Source organism: Pan troglodytes, chromosome 9, assembly GCF_028858775.2.
Source record: "Pan troglodytes isolate AG18354 chromosome 9, NHGRI_mPanTro3-v2.0_pri, whole genome shotgun sequence".
Lineage (NCBI taxonomy): Eukaryota > Metazoa > Chordata > Mammalia > Primates > Hominidae > Pan > Pan troglodytes.
The window spans coordinates 73,628,391-73,644,592 of NC_072407.2; the positions used below are offsets into that span (position 1 = coordinate 73,628,391).

Genomic DNA, 16,202 nt, shown 5'->3' on the forward strand with positions numbered 1-16,202 from the left:
GGCAAGATTACACCTCAAAAAAAAAAAAAAAAAAAAAAAAAGGACAGGAGGAGGAGGGAAGGAGGGAAGAGAGGGAGCTGTGGGGCAGCCAGGGCCTTAAAGGCACAGGAGAGGAAGCTTGGATTTCCAATTCCAAAGGACATGAAGACAAAGTCACACACCTTTATTTAACCTGCTCCAGGTGAGGCGGGGCTTTGTGTATTTTCCTTGTTTTCCTTTTCCTTGTGTTCAGGCTGTTGTAGAAACAGGTGCGCAGGGGCTCTGTGTGGCGCCCTGTCCTGGTGGCCTTCAGGAAGCATGGGGTGCCCTGGTTTCCTTGGCTTCGTGTCCACCTTTCTTCCTGCCACCCCTGACTGTGCTCCCCACCTTGTCCCTCAGACCATCCTCCTGGAGGGGCCTGGCCAGGGCTTGTGTCCTTGCTAGTCTCTGGAGAGGAAGACTCTGTGGCTTGAAAGCCTGTCGGCTTAAGTTGCAAGGTGTAGGTGCCCGGGAGGGCACGTGCACGGCCCTCTTGACTGATCCATTCATGATTTTCTTTTTTGACTCTGTTCTATGTTGTCCTGATGGAGGGGTAAGCCCCTGCCTTCTGCCTTTCCTGCCTTGGACTCTTGCAACTGGGTCAGATGAGAAGGTCCATGTGGTCTGAGAATTCAAGCAATGCAGGCCAGGCGTGGTGGCTCACACCTGTAATCCCAGCACTTCTGGAGGCCAAGGCGGGCAGGCTAGGAGTTCGAGACCAGGTGGCCAAAATAGTGAAACCCTGTCTCTACAAAAAATACAAAAGTTAGCTAGGCTTGGTGGTGCGTGCCTGTAATCCTAGTTATTTGGGAGGCTGAGGCAAGAGAATCACTTGAACACAGAAGGAGCAGGTTGCAGTGAGGAGCAGGTTGCAGTGAGGAGGAGGTTGCAGTGAGGAGCAGGTTGCAGTGAGGAGCAGGTTGCAGTGAGGAGGTTGCAGTGAGGAGCAGGTTGCAGTGAGGAGCAGGTTGCAGTGAGGAGGAGGTTGCAGTGAGGAGCAGGTTGCAGTGAGGAGGAGGTTGCAGTGAGGAGGTTGCAGTGAGGAGCAGGTTGCAGTGAGGAGGAGGTTGCAGTGAGGAGGTTGCAGTGAGGAGGAGGTTGCAGTGAGGAGCAGGTTGCAGTGAGGAGCAGGTTGCAGTGAGGAGGAGGTTGCAGTGAGGAGGAGGTTGCAGTGAGGAGGAGGTTGCAGTGAGGAGGAGGTTGCAGTGAGCCGAGATTGTGTCCCTGGACTCCAGCCTGTGCAATAGAGTGAGACTGTTTCCAAAAAAATAAAAAAATAAAAAAATAAAAAATTTATATAGAAAACAAAACATAAAACTTCCTCTTGATTTGATTTTCTTGATCTTGCTTCTCAGAGGTAACACTGGGAAGGGTTGGGGTATACCTCTCCACACCTTTTTCTTTGATTTCTTTTTATTTTTTATTCTACGTTCTGAGATACATGTGCTGAACGTGCAGGTGTGTTACATAGGTGTACATGTGCCACGGTGGTTTACTGCACCTATCAACCCGTCATCTAGGTTTTTAGCCCCGCATGCATTAGGTGTTTGTCCTAATGCTCTCCCTCCCCTTGTCCTCCACCCCCGATGGGCCCTGGTGTGTGATATTCCCCTCCCTGTGTCCATGTGTTCTCATTGTTCAACTCCCACTTATGAGTGAGAACACGCAGAGTTTGGTTTTCTGTTCCTGTCCACAACTTTTCCCTCTGTGCACGCCAGCACATGTATTTACACATAAGTGTTTATTGTAACCTTTTTAAAAAAATAAAAATGGAATAATGCTATATTTATTCTTTGGAAAGCCTGCTTTTCAGGCAGCATGTCTTTGACATTGTCTCATGTTGGAACCTGGGTACCACGTTCTTCTCCCAGCAGTTATTCTGACGTGTGGATGCACCACACTTCGTTTAACCCGCCCTGCACCAATACGTCTTTGGATGGTTTCCGCCTTTTCCCAATCACAGACGGTGTTCTGATGAATTTCCTCGCACACATCACTTGGTGCTCTGTGTGTGCATTTCTGTGAGATGTTCCTGGAGGTGGGCTCTCTAGGTCAGAGGGGGATCTGTGCTTAATTTGCATCCTGTGCAAAATTCCATCCAGTCATCCGGCTCCCCAAGGGCTCACATGGTACTGTCCTCTGTAGACATCATCTTCTGCAGATGATGGCACGACCGACTCTCTTTCTTTTACTCACACCAGTCTGCACCCTGGTGTCCTGGGGGGGTCCAGCCCCTACCCGCTTGTCTGCCCCCAGTCCCCCCAGCCCCTGCTAACAGGGACTCTGGCTTCTGAGCTTTGGCAGACTGCTTCACTCTGGAGAAGTTTGCTTTCTCAAACATTCCTGGCAATGTTACTGCAAATCCCGAGGCCTGTGTTTGCCTTCTTCGGGCCTCAGTTTTCTCATAAGTAAAATGGGGATAATGTGATGCTACTGTCTGCATCCTAGAGCTGCCATGAGGCTTCAGTGAGATCACTGTTGAGAGCACGTTCACAGCGCCGGCCTTGTGTGCAGTCAGCACGTGTGGGGCAGGGCTGTTGCTGATACGTTGTTGACTGTCATTGCTAGACTGTGGCTTTACCAGGGACATTGTCTTTAGTGCTGAGCCCAGAGCCATCCCTAGTACCTTCTGTGCTTATAGAGTGATTGAGCGGCAGGGTCAGAGACTGGGGCAATGGCAGCAGAAACAGAGGAAAGAAGTGGGGCTTCTAATAGGTCCTGAACCAGTGGCCCTTGAGATGAAGGCTTCTTGCCAAGGTCTGGGGCTGTGCTGTGTGTTCTAGGCCCGAGACTGGAAGCTAGGCCTGGCTGCAGCCCCGGCTGAGCTGGGGAAGTGCAGGTCAGCATCCTGCTTCATTAGGACACCTCCAAGCCCAGCTTAGACGTGGATGCCAGGTGACCCCCTGTTTACTCTGAGCCCAGACAGAGGACAGGGAAGTGTGCAAGGGTGGGGACCCCCTCATCACAGCCCTTGACTCTGTAAGGCATATGGGTTTGTGAACGTGTGTGAGCACGGCTGTGGCTTCTCTGAGTTTCAAGCTCGAGGTTGTGTTTATGCAGGGTTAGGCTTGCCAGGTAAAATACAGGAGGTCCAATTAAACCTGAGTTTCTCATTAACTTTTTTTTTTTTTTTTTTTTTTTTTTGGTGCAAATGTATCCCATGCAATATTTGGGACCTTCTTACCCTAAAAAATGATTTGTTGTTTATCTGAAATTCAAGTTTAACTGGCATCCTGTCTTTTCACTTGCTACGTATAAGAGTTCCGTGTGGGGGTTATCAGTGTGCATTTGTGAGTTTCCATGTGAAGGACTCTCTCCAAGTGTCTGTAGGTGCCAGGATGGAGATGGACAGAGAAGATCCTCTTGGGCTGCTTTAGTGGTACCTAGAGGCTGTGGCGTTGGACACTTCAGCCCCAGGGGCCTGGGCAGCACTGTCCAGCACCTGCCTGCTCCTGTCTTCTTCACGGGGGCTGACTTCCCTGCCATCTCTCTCCAAATATGGTAGCAAGAGCTATCCCATCTGCCCCCATCTGGAGCTCAGCTGCCCAGCCAGACAAGATGGCAAACAGTGTGCAGATGGCTGCAAAGCTTTCCCCAGCTCCTTGCAAGGGGCCTGCAGATGAAATGGAAGCCCTCATCCTCACCGCCTCCCCCTTCCAGAAAACCCAGGCAACAGCCACCTCTGAATGCTGCTTTAGAAGCTTCTCCCTCCTGGTGATTAAACCACCCCAAACAAATAAAGCACTGCATTTCCACCATAGGCTTGTTCACATGCACGCAGCCAATTGTCTTGGATCCGCCTGTGTGCCTGATTCACACAGGCGTGAGGGGTTCTCCTCTGAGGTGCTTGCAAAGAGCTGCTTAATTTTCATCTGGAAGACTCTCTGTAGAAACCAGGCCCAGCTTTGGAAGAAAGCCCTTTCCCCCCCTTTAGCAAATTCTGTGTCATTCTTTTTTTTTCTTTCTTTTTTGAGACAGAGTTTCACTTTTGTTGCCCAGGCTGGAGTGCTATGGTGCAATCTCGGTTCACTGCAGTCTCTGCCTCCCGGGTTCAAGCGATTCTCCTGCCTCAGCCTCCTGAGTAGCTGGGACTACAGGCACCCACAACCATACCCGGCTAATTTTTTTGTATTTTTAGTAGACAGGGAGTTTCACCCTGTTGGCCAGGCTGGTCTCGAACTACTGACCTCAGGTGATCCACCTCGGCCTCCCAAAGTGCTGGGATTACAGGTGTGAGCCACCATGCCTGGCTGGAATTCTGTGTCCTTCTGGATACTTATCATGACTTCAAGCATCCAGGACTCTGTCCTGGGTATCCTGAGCCTGAGGGTGTATGTGTGTCCAGCTGGCTTGGAGGTTGTCTACAGGCAGGTTGAACTTGGCCTCTGAGTCCATGGCAGCCTCACATGGGAAATACCACCAAGGAGCCTCATCCTGTGCTTTTAGGAGATAGTTTCTATTTAGTCATTGCTGAATCTGTTACAGACAGGGTCTCAATTTCTTGCAAGTCCTGTATGAGGCGGGTGCTGTGATTATCCACATGTTCACTTGTTCTCTCTGGCCTCTTTCAGGCTCTTGCACTTCCTTTGCTCTTTTCCTGCCACAGGGCCTTTGCACATCCTGCTCTTTCTGCCTGGAAAGATTTTCCCTCTCCCTGCCTCTTCACCTGGTCACAGTCTCATCTGACAGTGGAGTCACTACATCCTCAGGGACGCCTGGCCACACTGACTCAGTCACAGCAACCCACTGTTATCTGCTTTCATGACGCCAGGTGCCTCTCTGTGGTAGACACTAGCTCAGCTATGGATTCCTATTTCTGTGCATGTCATCCTTCCCCTTCAAGACTGTGGTCACCATGAGGACCAGGGCCATGCCTGTTCCTGATTCTCATTTGTGTCTCTGGTGTTTAGTATATGCTCACCTAGAATTTGATTAATGAATGATGTCATACCCATTTTACAGATGAGAAGGTTGAGGCTCAGGAACATTATGTAACTTGATCAGTATTAGGTAGTGATGGTTTGAAGCCATCTGGCTGTTCGCTGGGTGCACACTCCTAACCAATTTACTGTGGTTCTTCTCTCATGGTAGCTCTCCAACAGCAGAAGTGAGAGACAACTTTAGGACAGGTGTAACCAGAATCCCAGGGGTTATCCTAGAAGGTGGTGTCAGGAACATGCTTGCCTATGGGCCTTCTTACTGTATTGCATAAAATACTCAGTTTTTCTGACTCGCCTTTAGTAAAGACCTTAGCAATATTTGAAGCACAGTTGTCAATAGGAAAGGGTGGGTGTTTATACTTTTTTTAAAAGGAGTCTATATCATATTTATCTTGTGGTCTGCCATGCCCCCCTGATCTTCTTCAGCTTCAGTTATGCAAAATTAACACTTCTTCTCTTGACTGCCTCTCTCTTACCTGTTCAGTTTCTTTTCTGTGTTTGAGATTGCTTAGAATTTTTCCCCGTTACTACAGCCTGCTTCCCACCTGTATCCCCCAGCCAGCTTGTTCTGGATTTTGTCAACAACAGTTCCAGTGTTTAGTGAGGGCTGGAGTGAAGGAAAGCCTTGGAAAACGCTGTGTGATGAAAGGTGAAGATACCTAATGGGCAGGCAGTCATCAGGGTTAATTCAAAGGCTGGAAGAAGGGCTGACCTGGAGGACTGCAAATGTCTTTGTGCTGAAGGTCATGTGCAGGTGGAAGGAAGAGGGTGAGCCTTTTGGGGTGAACTGCAAGTATTTGATAAGATCCCTGTCCCCATGGTTGGGGAAGTCGTGATAAGCATCCTCAATGTGATGGGGGGATTAAGGAACCCTTGGCTCTACCTGCCCAGCATGGCAGTAACATGACCCAGCCAAGTTATTGATTATTGGTTGCCCAGCTGTCATCAGCTCAACATCTTCTGTTAGTTATAGCTGTAATTTGCATTAGTTGTCAATGCCAGTTTTGACTTTCCTAGTTAATAAAGTGTTCTGAGAGTAGTGACTAACGCTGAGCACTACCCATAATCATGAGTATTACAGAGGCAAGCCCCCTTGCCCACCCACCTGCAGGTGATGAGACACCCTAGGATATCACTCAATTCTTTGGAGGACCCTGAATAAATGCTCAAGTCCATCTGTTCATCTGTCCGTCCATCCATCCACCCTTCCTTCCATCCATCCATCCATCCATCCATCCATCCATCCATCCATCCATCCAGGCATGCATACATCCATCCACCCACCTACCCATCTATCCACCCACCCACCCATCTATCTATCCAACCCACTCTCTTATGCACCCAACTATCATCCACCTACCCACCCACCAACCCATCTATCCATCCACTCACCCATGCATCTATCCACCCATTCACTCATCTACCCATCTATCCACCCACCCGTCCATCCATTTATCTATCCCTCCACCCCCTCACCCACTCATCCATTTCTCCCCCCACTCAGCCATCCCTTCACCGACTCAACTATCCATTCATTCATCCACCTGCCCGCCCACCCATCTTTCCATCCACCCATCTATCCACCCACCCACCTATGTATCCATCCATCTGCTTCTCCTTCTGTTCATTTATTCCACAAAGACTCGTTAACCACCTGCTAGATTCTGGGGAGGTACCTGCTCTAGTAATTGAGAACACGGTCTCTAGAATATGATTCCCTGGGCTCAAACTGAGCTGCCTCCTAGCTAGCTGCTTGGGTAAGTTATAGAAACTGTGCTTTGATTTTCTTATCTGAAAATTGGCTATTAATAGCTTCTACTTTTGCAGATATAGTGAGGATTAAATAAGATGTCACGTTAAAAGTGCATCATCGACACTCAATAGAGATTAGGTTTTACCATTCATTATTATTCTTGGCAGATGCTGCAGATAACGTGAAGAGCATACGAAAGACACATGTTTGAACCAATAGTGACATACGGGTGCTAAGTTCTGCAGTAGGGGAAGGGCAGACAGCCATGGAGAGGGCCTGGCCCAATCCTGGAGCCTCAGAAAAAAGTTCCTCATTGAATTGCTGTTTTAGCTGAGACTTGTGGGATCGGTAGTAGTTGGAGATCCCAGAGAGGATGTGACTGAGTTAGCCAGGGAAAAATTTGGTCCTGGCACCCATGGCAGAGTTGAGTGATCCAGTCCTTCTGTCTCCTCTGGCTGGAAGTCCACCAGATCTGGGAATGTCAAGTTGGGGGAGTGGCTGACAATGATCATGACCTTCGCCTGTCCTCACATGTCCTCTGTGTATCTGCAAAGCCTCTGCCTCAGTCTCCTCTTCTGGAAAGTGGGATTGGAAACCACATCTGCTTCTTTCCCAGGACTGCTGGGAAGACAACATTAGATGGCAGGTGAGAGCACTTTGATAACGAAAACATTCTGCTATTTGAATGCAAGGTGTTCTTCTTTGCCTGTGATGTTTCCTAATCTGTGAACTCATACTGGACCTTGAAGCTGTCTATTAAAAAAAAATAGCAAAGCGGCTGTGCAGGGTGTCTCATGCCTGTAGTCCTAGCACTTTGAGAGGCTGAGGCGGGGCTGATCACTTGAGACCAGGAGTTCGATACCAGCCTGGCCAATATGTGAAACCCCATCTCTACTAAAAATACAAAAATTAGCCAGCTGTGGTGACATCTGCCTGTAGTCCCAGCTACTCAGGAGGCTGAGGCACAAGAATCATTTGAGCTCAGGAGGCAGAGGTTGCAGTGAGCTGAGATGGCGCCACTGCACTCCAGCCTGGGTGACAGAGCGAGGCTCTGTCTGAAAACAGAAAAAAAAAAAGAAAGAAAGAAAAAAGAAAAGTTAACACTTCCTCCATCTCTCCCCTAGGGGAGGCAATTTGTCAAAGATTGTTGTTGGATTTTACACACAGGGAAATCTAAGGAAGGTGTGTAAACCAGACCAGGACTCCAGACTCTGGTCTCCCTGTTTACAGGGTCTTAAATGGGGGAGCCACTTTGGGTTCTTTCCACAAGATTGCTTTGTAAAAAAACCAAGAAACAAACAAACAAAAAACTCAAAAACACAGCCCTGACCTACATATTCACAAGGGACCTTAGACAATATCTGCAAACAGAAGTGAGTGATGAGTTGAATCTGTCGTCTTTACAACTAAGACAGCTCCAGAGTTGAAGCAAGTGGAAATATCTCTAGAGACAGAGATTTGGGCAGGTTTTGCCAGTTACAAACTACGAGAACCTGGGCAGGTTTACCTCTCTGAGCTTCTGTGACCTTGTAAAATAGGCTGCATTGCGCTAAACTTGCAGGATGAATCCCAGCATCCTCCTGTGCACAAGGCTGGTTTCTTCCCATCCTTTTCCTTGTTCTGCCTCTCTCCTCCTCTCCAAGAGATGAATACATTTGGACCCAGTAGGGGCCTGTGTTTGCAAAAGCTCGCAGGTGATTCTCATGCAGCCAGCCTGGCTGTGGCACTGAGCTCTTGGACACTTCTGGAGGCGCATTTACTAGTGAGGAAGGTCACTGTGTGTGAAAGGCATGCTTCATCTTCCATTCTTTTCTTCCATGAAGCAAGGCGCATGGGTCGACTGAGCTGGGAGAGTCCATAGTGTCAGCCTCCCCCACACTTCCCTCCCTCCTTATTCCTTGTGTGCTATGCTTTGTCTTGATTTCCTGTACTCTGCACCAAGCCAGGAGATGGTAAGATCTCAAAAAAATCATTTTTTTGGGAAATGGGATCAAGAGGGTTTTTGTTTGCTTGTTTGTTTGTTTGAGACAGGGTCTGTCACCCAGGCTGGAGTGCAGTGGCATGAACTTGGCTCACTGCAGCCTTGACCTTCTGGGCTCAGGTGATCCTCCCACCTCAGCCTCCTGAGTAGCTGGGACTGCAGGTGCACACCAACATGCCTGACTAATTTGTCTATTTTTTGTAGAGATGAGGTTTCACCATGTTGCCTAGGCTGGTCTCAAACTCCTGGGCTCAAGCAGTCCTCCATCCACCTCGGCCTCCCAAAGTGCCGGAATTACAGGCATGAGCTGCTGTGGCTGGCCAAGGTTTTTTTATTATTATTATGAAAAATTTTCAATATACATAAAAGTAGAGAGACTAGTTTAATGAGCTATCATATACCCATCACATAGGTTTAAAAACTATTAACGTTTGCAATATTTACTCCATTTGTTTTTCTGAAGTATTTAAAAATAGTTTACAGTAGTTATGTAATTGCGTCATGATATTCACCCCTACGTAAATTACTTTCCCTCTAAAAACATGAGGGCATTTTTTATATGATCATTGTCATACCTAATCAAATTATGAGTAATTCCTTAATATCCTCTAAGATCAAGTTTACATTCAGATGTCTTGTCCTCAAAATGTCAATTGTGATTATTTTTTTCTTTGAGCAAAGATAATAAGATCTCAAGATTTAATGACAGAGATTTCATGTTAGCCCTGATGTCTAAGCTCTGTGGTCCATTGTGGCTTTACTTGAAAGTCTCAGGCTAGGCGTGGTGGCTCACTCCTGTAATCCCAGCACTTTGGGAAGCCAAGGTAGGTGGATCATGAGGTCAAGAGATCAAGAACATCCTGACCAACATGGTGAAACCCTGTCTCTATTAAAAATACAAAAATTAGCCAGGCATGGTGGCGGGCGCCTGTAGTTGCAGCTACTCAGGAGGCTGAGGCAGGAGAATTGCTTGAACCCAGGAGGCGGAAGTTGCAGTGAGCTGAGATTGAACCACTTCACACCAGCCTGGGTGGCAAGAACGGGACTCTGGGAAAAAAAAAAAATCTCTCACTGTGGTCTCATAATAAAAGGACACTCCGTTTCCCATCTGGCCCCTGCTCCTTAATGTTAGCCCCCTCCTGTGGGGAGGAGGGGGTGACCTTCAGCACAGGTTCAAGCATTCCCAAGGCTGGCTCTGATCCCGACAAAGCCCATCATCATGAATGAATGCTTCCCTTGCAGGTTATTCTAAGTATTGTAAAAAGTGCAGGTGGAGCGTCCTCATGATGCCTGGGATGGTAGTTAATATTTATAGGTTTCTTTTAGTGCCTTTTTTTTAGTGTTTTCTATAGTTCCATGTTTCTACAACCCTTAGGAACATCAGAATCATGTGTGTGTGGGTGCTTATTACATAAACCACTTCCTGGAGTTCACTCCCAGTGACTCCCAGTCTGATGATTAGGGGTTCAGCTAGGACCTATGTTTGCAAAAACTCCCAGCTGATCTCATGCAGCCAGCCTGGCTCTGGCTCTGGCTCTGGGAGCTGGGTTGGGAACTAGTCTTTGGTGCTATTCTGCTGAAACTTCAATTTGGGCTCTTTGACTCCGTCTTGTATTGTCATCACTTGTATTCGGGTCTGTTCTTCCCCTGGATTGTAAACTCCTTGATGTCTGGGTCATCTCAGCTCATGAGCTGAGCTTTCAGTGGGTGCTCAGTGGAACAGGTGCTGAATGGAGTCAGGCTCTAGGGAGGCCAGCGTGTGTTGGTAAGTGAGAGACAAAAATCATTTTTAAAAGAATCTTTTTGCCCTTCAGTTGTGTTTGCCATGAGATAATGTGATTTACTCTAGTGGAAGCCAGTGCAGCTTAAGTGGAGGTCTTGCCCTGAAATGGAGCCAGGTTATGGATCAGCAGAGCTGCCAAAAGCATTTTGGGGGAAATGTTTCTGTGTCACCCTCAGTTGATTGAACTCAAGTTTTCACTCCCTTTTAACACCACGTGGGGGCCATTCTGACTTCTGTGGAGTGGGTATGATCAAATCTTCTGTAAAAGTGTAAGTGAGGAGGCTGGGCACGGTGGCTGACACCTGTAATCTTAGCACTTGGGAGGCTGAGGTGAGCGGATCACTTGAGGCCGAGAGTTTGAGACAAGCCTGGACGACATGATGAAACCTCATCTCTACTAAAAATACAAAAATAAGCCAGGCATGATGGTGCATGCCTGTAATCCCAGCTACTCAGGAGGCTGAGGCAGGAGAATCGCTTGAACCTGGGAGGTGGAGGTTGCAGTGAGCTGAGGTTGCACCACCGCACTGCATTCCAGCCTGTGTGACAGAGCGAGACTCTGTCTCAAAAAAAAAAAAAAAAAGTGTATGTGAGGAAACTGGGATTGAGCTTGGGGATGTTGGGGGATGGAGGTACTTCATCTACTGAACAAAAAGCATGGGATACCAATGCTGGAGGAAGAAGCATCATCCTCAGTTTCTACTAACTCAACCACGCATGAGATGGGTACTTGGTGTCCAAGAGAAAAGCCTCTTTTTAGGTCTTCAACCTTGATCAAACCATTTCTGAATTCCTCATACACATATAATCAGGTGCTATGGGTAGTACTGATTGGATAATCTTTCTGTCGTTTCCTGTGCTAGGAAGGAAAATACATGTACAGCCAACTTCCTTGAGGGTTCGTTCTTTTGCATCAGGGTGTCTCAAACTCCTGCCCTTAAAACACCTGTAAGAGAATCATCCAGGCGGCTTGCTCGCTCTGCATGCAGATCCTTTAGAATCAGAGTCAGAATCCCTGGGGCTGGAGCCACAAAATGAAATGACATTTCAACAATTTGTCATCATGTGAGAGAGAATAGGTGAGTATTTGGATACCTATAATACAAAGTAGATTCAAAAAGAATGACTTGATTATTTTAAATGTTGTGTTTTAAAAAATTTAATACAGGAAAGGCTGGGCGTGGTGGCTCACACCTGTAATCCTAGCACTTTGGGAGGCCAAGGCGGGTGGATCATTTGAGGTCAGGAGTTCAAGACCAGCCTGGTCAACAAGGTGAAACCCCATCTCTACTAAAAATATAAAAATTAGCCAGGCAGTAGTGGTGCTGCGTGCCTGTAATCCCAGCTACGGGGGAGGCTGAGGCAGGAGAATTGCTTAAGCCTGGGAGGCAGAGGTTTGGTGAGCTGAGATCGTACCACTGCACTCCAATGTGGGTGACAATTGTTTAACCACCACCAAAATGGGTTCTGAGTCCAAATATTAATATGAAGGATATTGGTGACATTGTCTCAAAAAAATTAATACCGAAAAGTACAAAAAGGGAGAGAAATCACCCCAAATCTCATGACCCCAAGAAATAAACCTCCTTAATATTAAGTGAACAGCATTTCTTGCTATGCACAAAGATGGCTAGAGACATGAACAGATACTTCCGATCACACAAAATGAGATTTTAAAAACAAGAAGTAGCAAATTGAATGCTGTGTAAATTTATCAGAAGAAAAAGAAATGGAAGTGAAACTGAACGAACTGGTCAACTCAGATAAATGTAGTTTTTCCTCACTAGAAATCAGTTTCTAGAACATCTAAGAAATGAAAGATGATGAAAAATATTAAGATGTTTTATATATATGTAGAAGTCTTTACAGTTGACTGATCATCTCATGAAAAATTTGTACAGTCACTGAAAATAAATCATTGCAACATCTTTACTCCTTTTGCTTTTTGCCAGCACTGACATTGGCCTTTGCAGTCTCTTGACTTCATTCTGCCCTTGCATTCCTTTTGCTGTTTTCTTGAGGTCATCTTCTTCTCATGCCAGCCGTGTCTTGCAAGTCTATGTTTGAGTTCATTTTTCTTTGCATAATTCAAAGAAACAGATAGCATGCCAAAGCCCATTGTTTAACCACCACCAAAATGGGTTCTGAGTCCAATTATTAATATGAAGACGACACCCATTGTGGTCTTGTACATTTTGTTGCCTTCCTGGGGTGAAGGACGTTGGTGACCATTTGTTTCCTCTGGAGCGGTCGATTGGTCATGAACTTCCTGGTCCAGATAGTTACTGTGTCATTCATCATGGTGGTTGATCCTCAGGTAGTTAGGGAGGAAAATAAACAAGAAGTTGTATATTTAAAACCACGTTTCAATTTTAGACCTGATTAATTGACTTAATAAAGGGCATTAGCACTTCTATTTCCTACAGTCCCTCACTTTACCTCTGGAAACTAGTTATTTCTAGGTTGTTTTATGTTGTTAAGGTTGACCACCTTTTCTTTCTGTTCTGCAATCATAGTCCTATTTTTAAATGGATTCACCTCTCATCACTAGCCTTTTGTCATGGTCATTCAATTCACAAGTTGCTTATTTTTTAATTTCTTGGCTGACTAAATTTTATTATGAAGACTTTTTTTTTTAAAGAGCTCAGAAATACTGTATTCTTTAAGTTCTTGAACATGTGATAGTGTCTTTTGCCTATTTTGATTGGGCAATAATTTAGCTGGCTATAAAATTCTTGGATTATACTCTATTTCCCTTAGAAATTATAGGCACCCATCCACTGACATTTCATTGTGCTTTTTTTTTTTTTTTTTTTTTTTTTTTTTTTTTTGAGATGGAGTCTTGCTCTGTCACCCAGGCTTGAGTGCAGTGGTGCGATCTCGGCTCACTGTGAGCTCTGCCTCCCGGGTTCACACCATTCTCCTGCCTCAGCCTCCCGAGTATCTGGGACTACAGGTGCCTGCCTCCATGCCTGGCTAACTTTTTTGTATTTTTAGTAGAGACGGAGTTTCACTATGTTGGCCAGGATGGTCTCGATCTCCTGACCTCATGATCCGCCGGACTTGGCCTCCCAAAGTGCTAGGATTACAGGTATGAGCCACTGTATGAGCCCAGCCTCATTGTGCTTCATACAAACCCCCTTTCCCTGGCCTCTTCCAGCTTGTCTTCTTCTCTCCGAGTAGTTTCTTCATGAAGAGGCCATGTGCTATATTCCATGAGATATTTCACACTCAAAGAAGACTTCTTTTGTACTCTTGATAATTTGTCTGGGAATCACTGTCTTGATTTATAAGGGAGTTTGTAATAAATACAGTAAAAGAGAAACACACAACATATTTTGAGACATCAGAGAAGGGAGAAACCAATTCTATTAATATTTGGGGTTAGCAGGGAAGGCTTAGTTAAGAGGTAACATTTGAACTAAGCCTTGAAATAAGGGAAGGATTTGGCCATGCAGTAATGGGGAGAGAGTAGAAGCAAGACATGATGGTTAAGATTATGTATCAATTTGACTGGGTTGTGGGGTGCCCAGATACTTGGCTACACATTATTCTGGGTGTGTCTCTGAGGTATTCTGGATGAGGATAACATTTAATTGGTGGACTGAATAAAGCAGATTGTCCTCCCCAATATGGGTGAGCCTCATCCAATCCACTGAAGGCCTGAACAAAACAAAAAGGTAGAGTCACAGAGAATTTGCTCTTTTTACCTGATTATATTTGAGCTGGGACATCAATCTTCTCCTGACTTTAGATGTGGACTCGAGTTGGAACTACATCATTGGCTGTCCTGGGTCTCCAGCTTGCTGGCTGCAGACTCCAGGACTCCTTAGCCTCCATAACCATGTGAGCCATCCCTTACAACAAATCAATCTGTCTCTCTCTATGTTTATAGCTCTACCTCTATCTCTCTGCTCTTTCGCTGGAGAACCTAGAGTAATACACAAGGTTATATTAGAGAAGAGGATGACCCAAGGAAAAGCATGGAGGCAGAAAAGTGCAAAGAGGGTTTGGGAAGACTGGGGTCCTGATGGGGAGTTTGGATTTCACTGTGTGTAGCATGGAGAATCCTTGAAAATATTCAAGAGGTGAAAATTGTATTTGTGGAAGAACACCAGGAGTGTGTGAAAAGAAAAACGCTCACTCCATTTTAACTCCACTGAAGGGGGCATCAAAGGTATGCACTGGGGACATGGGTTGGAGGGTAGTTGAGGCCATATCTGGAGGATCTTTACTTCTAGGCTGAGTCTGAAGTTATCTTTCTGGGGAGTGGGCGATTACAAATCTTTGAGCTCCACTCAAGAGATAGTTTTGCTAACAATGGCAGGGCGACGGTGGTGGTGGTTGTGGTGGTGGGAAACTGGTATCATGAATTCTAATTGGGCTTCTGTTATTCTAGCTGAGAAAGTTGGGGAATGGACTTTCAGTAGAATAATACAGATCTGGGAATCAACTGCATGGAGGAGGTAGTTATAGGTGATGAGATGGCTCAAGGACAAAGTTTGGTGGAAGGAGAAAAGATACTAGGCTGGTACAAAAATAATTGCTATTTTTGCCATTACTTTTAATGGGAAAATCCGTAATTACTTTTGCACCAACCTAATAGGTGCAAACTTCGGAGCCATCTGCATCAGAGGGATTGATGAAGATCAACAAAGTTTGGGAACACAGGAAAGGAGCAGGGAGGGTAATGACTTGAGGGCATAGCAGGGATAATCAAGATTTTTCTTGTTAGCATGTGGAGACTTAAGCATGATTATATGTTAAACGCCTGGCACATACATGGTGCAAAATATTTATGAGTGAAATGACAAGTGAAGGTGGTGAGTCATGGGAGTTCCAAGGGAACGGGTGATAAAGGGAGGTCTCAAAGGAGGCACAAGTGGAGAAGGTAGCTTGGGAAAGGAGAAGGATGCTTCTCCTTATAAGATGGGAAAGGCAGAGGAAGAGGGTCAAGATACAGTGATCTAGGGGTGAGATGGAAGTGAGTTGAGAGAACTCAACTCTGGGCTCTGAAACCCCTAGGTTTGGGGGGCTTTGAGATATGGAAGAGGTTTAAAATCAGCTGTTCTAGCAAATATGGTTTGGAATTTATTTGTGATGCTTAAAGATATTGCTGAACAGAAGTGAAGTCTATCCTAGAGTTGGATGGTGAGATTATTTAGTGGAACTACCAGATCCATGTTGTGATTCTTTCCAGTATCATTCAGCAGCCCTTGGGCAGTTGCGAGGCAAGTCATCAATGGGATATGGAGATTTTCCAGGTGGGTGTGGTTGAAGGCAGGGAAGAACGAGTTCAGAAGCACATTACAAGAAGAAGGTGACTGTAAGGTCCAGGCTGAGCAGGAAGGTAAAGCAAGAAGGAAACATGAGGTTGTGAAGAGAAGTTTAGAGGGATGAGGAGGCAGGAGAGGTGAACAGTTGCAGGATGTAGCTAGAGTGGCAATGTTAGATCTTGGGGCCAGAGAGCTTTACAGTGATGATGAAGATCAAGGGGCATTAGAATCAAGCTATAAAGAGCCACTGTTTGATGTTGGGATGTGAGGATGCTGCAGGTGGATGTCTGTACATTGATGGTGAGAACATGGTCACCCTGGCCCTGCTGGGTCTTTGCTAAAGAGACTGTGCTCTGTTCTTGGGGCCATTTTCATCACCTGATTAGAGCAGTGGCCCCCACATGGTGTTCTTTGGACCATCTGTATAAAATATTCATAGGTCACGGATAAA

The 16,202-nt window shown here is 46.0% G+C and overlaps 1 pseudogene; it reads right to left on the reverse strand.

Annotated features, from left to right (window-relative positions):
• Positions 1–12,404: 12,404 nt before the first annotated feature.
• Positions 12,405–12,773, reverse strand: LOC129141135 (small ribosomal subunit protein eS24-like; annotated as a pseudogene).
• Between the last annotated feature and the right edge of the window lie 3,429 nt (positions 12,774–16,202).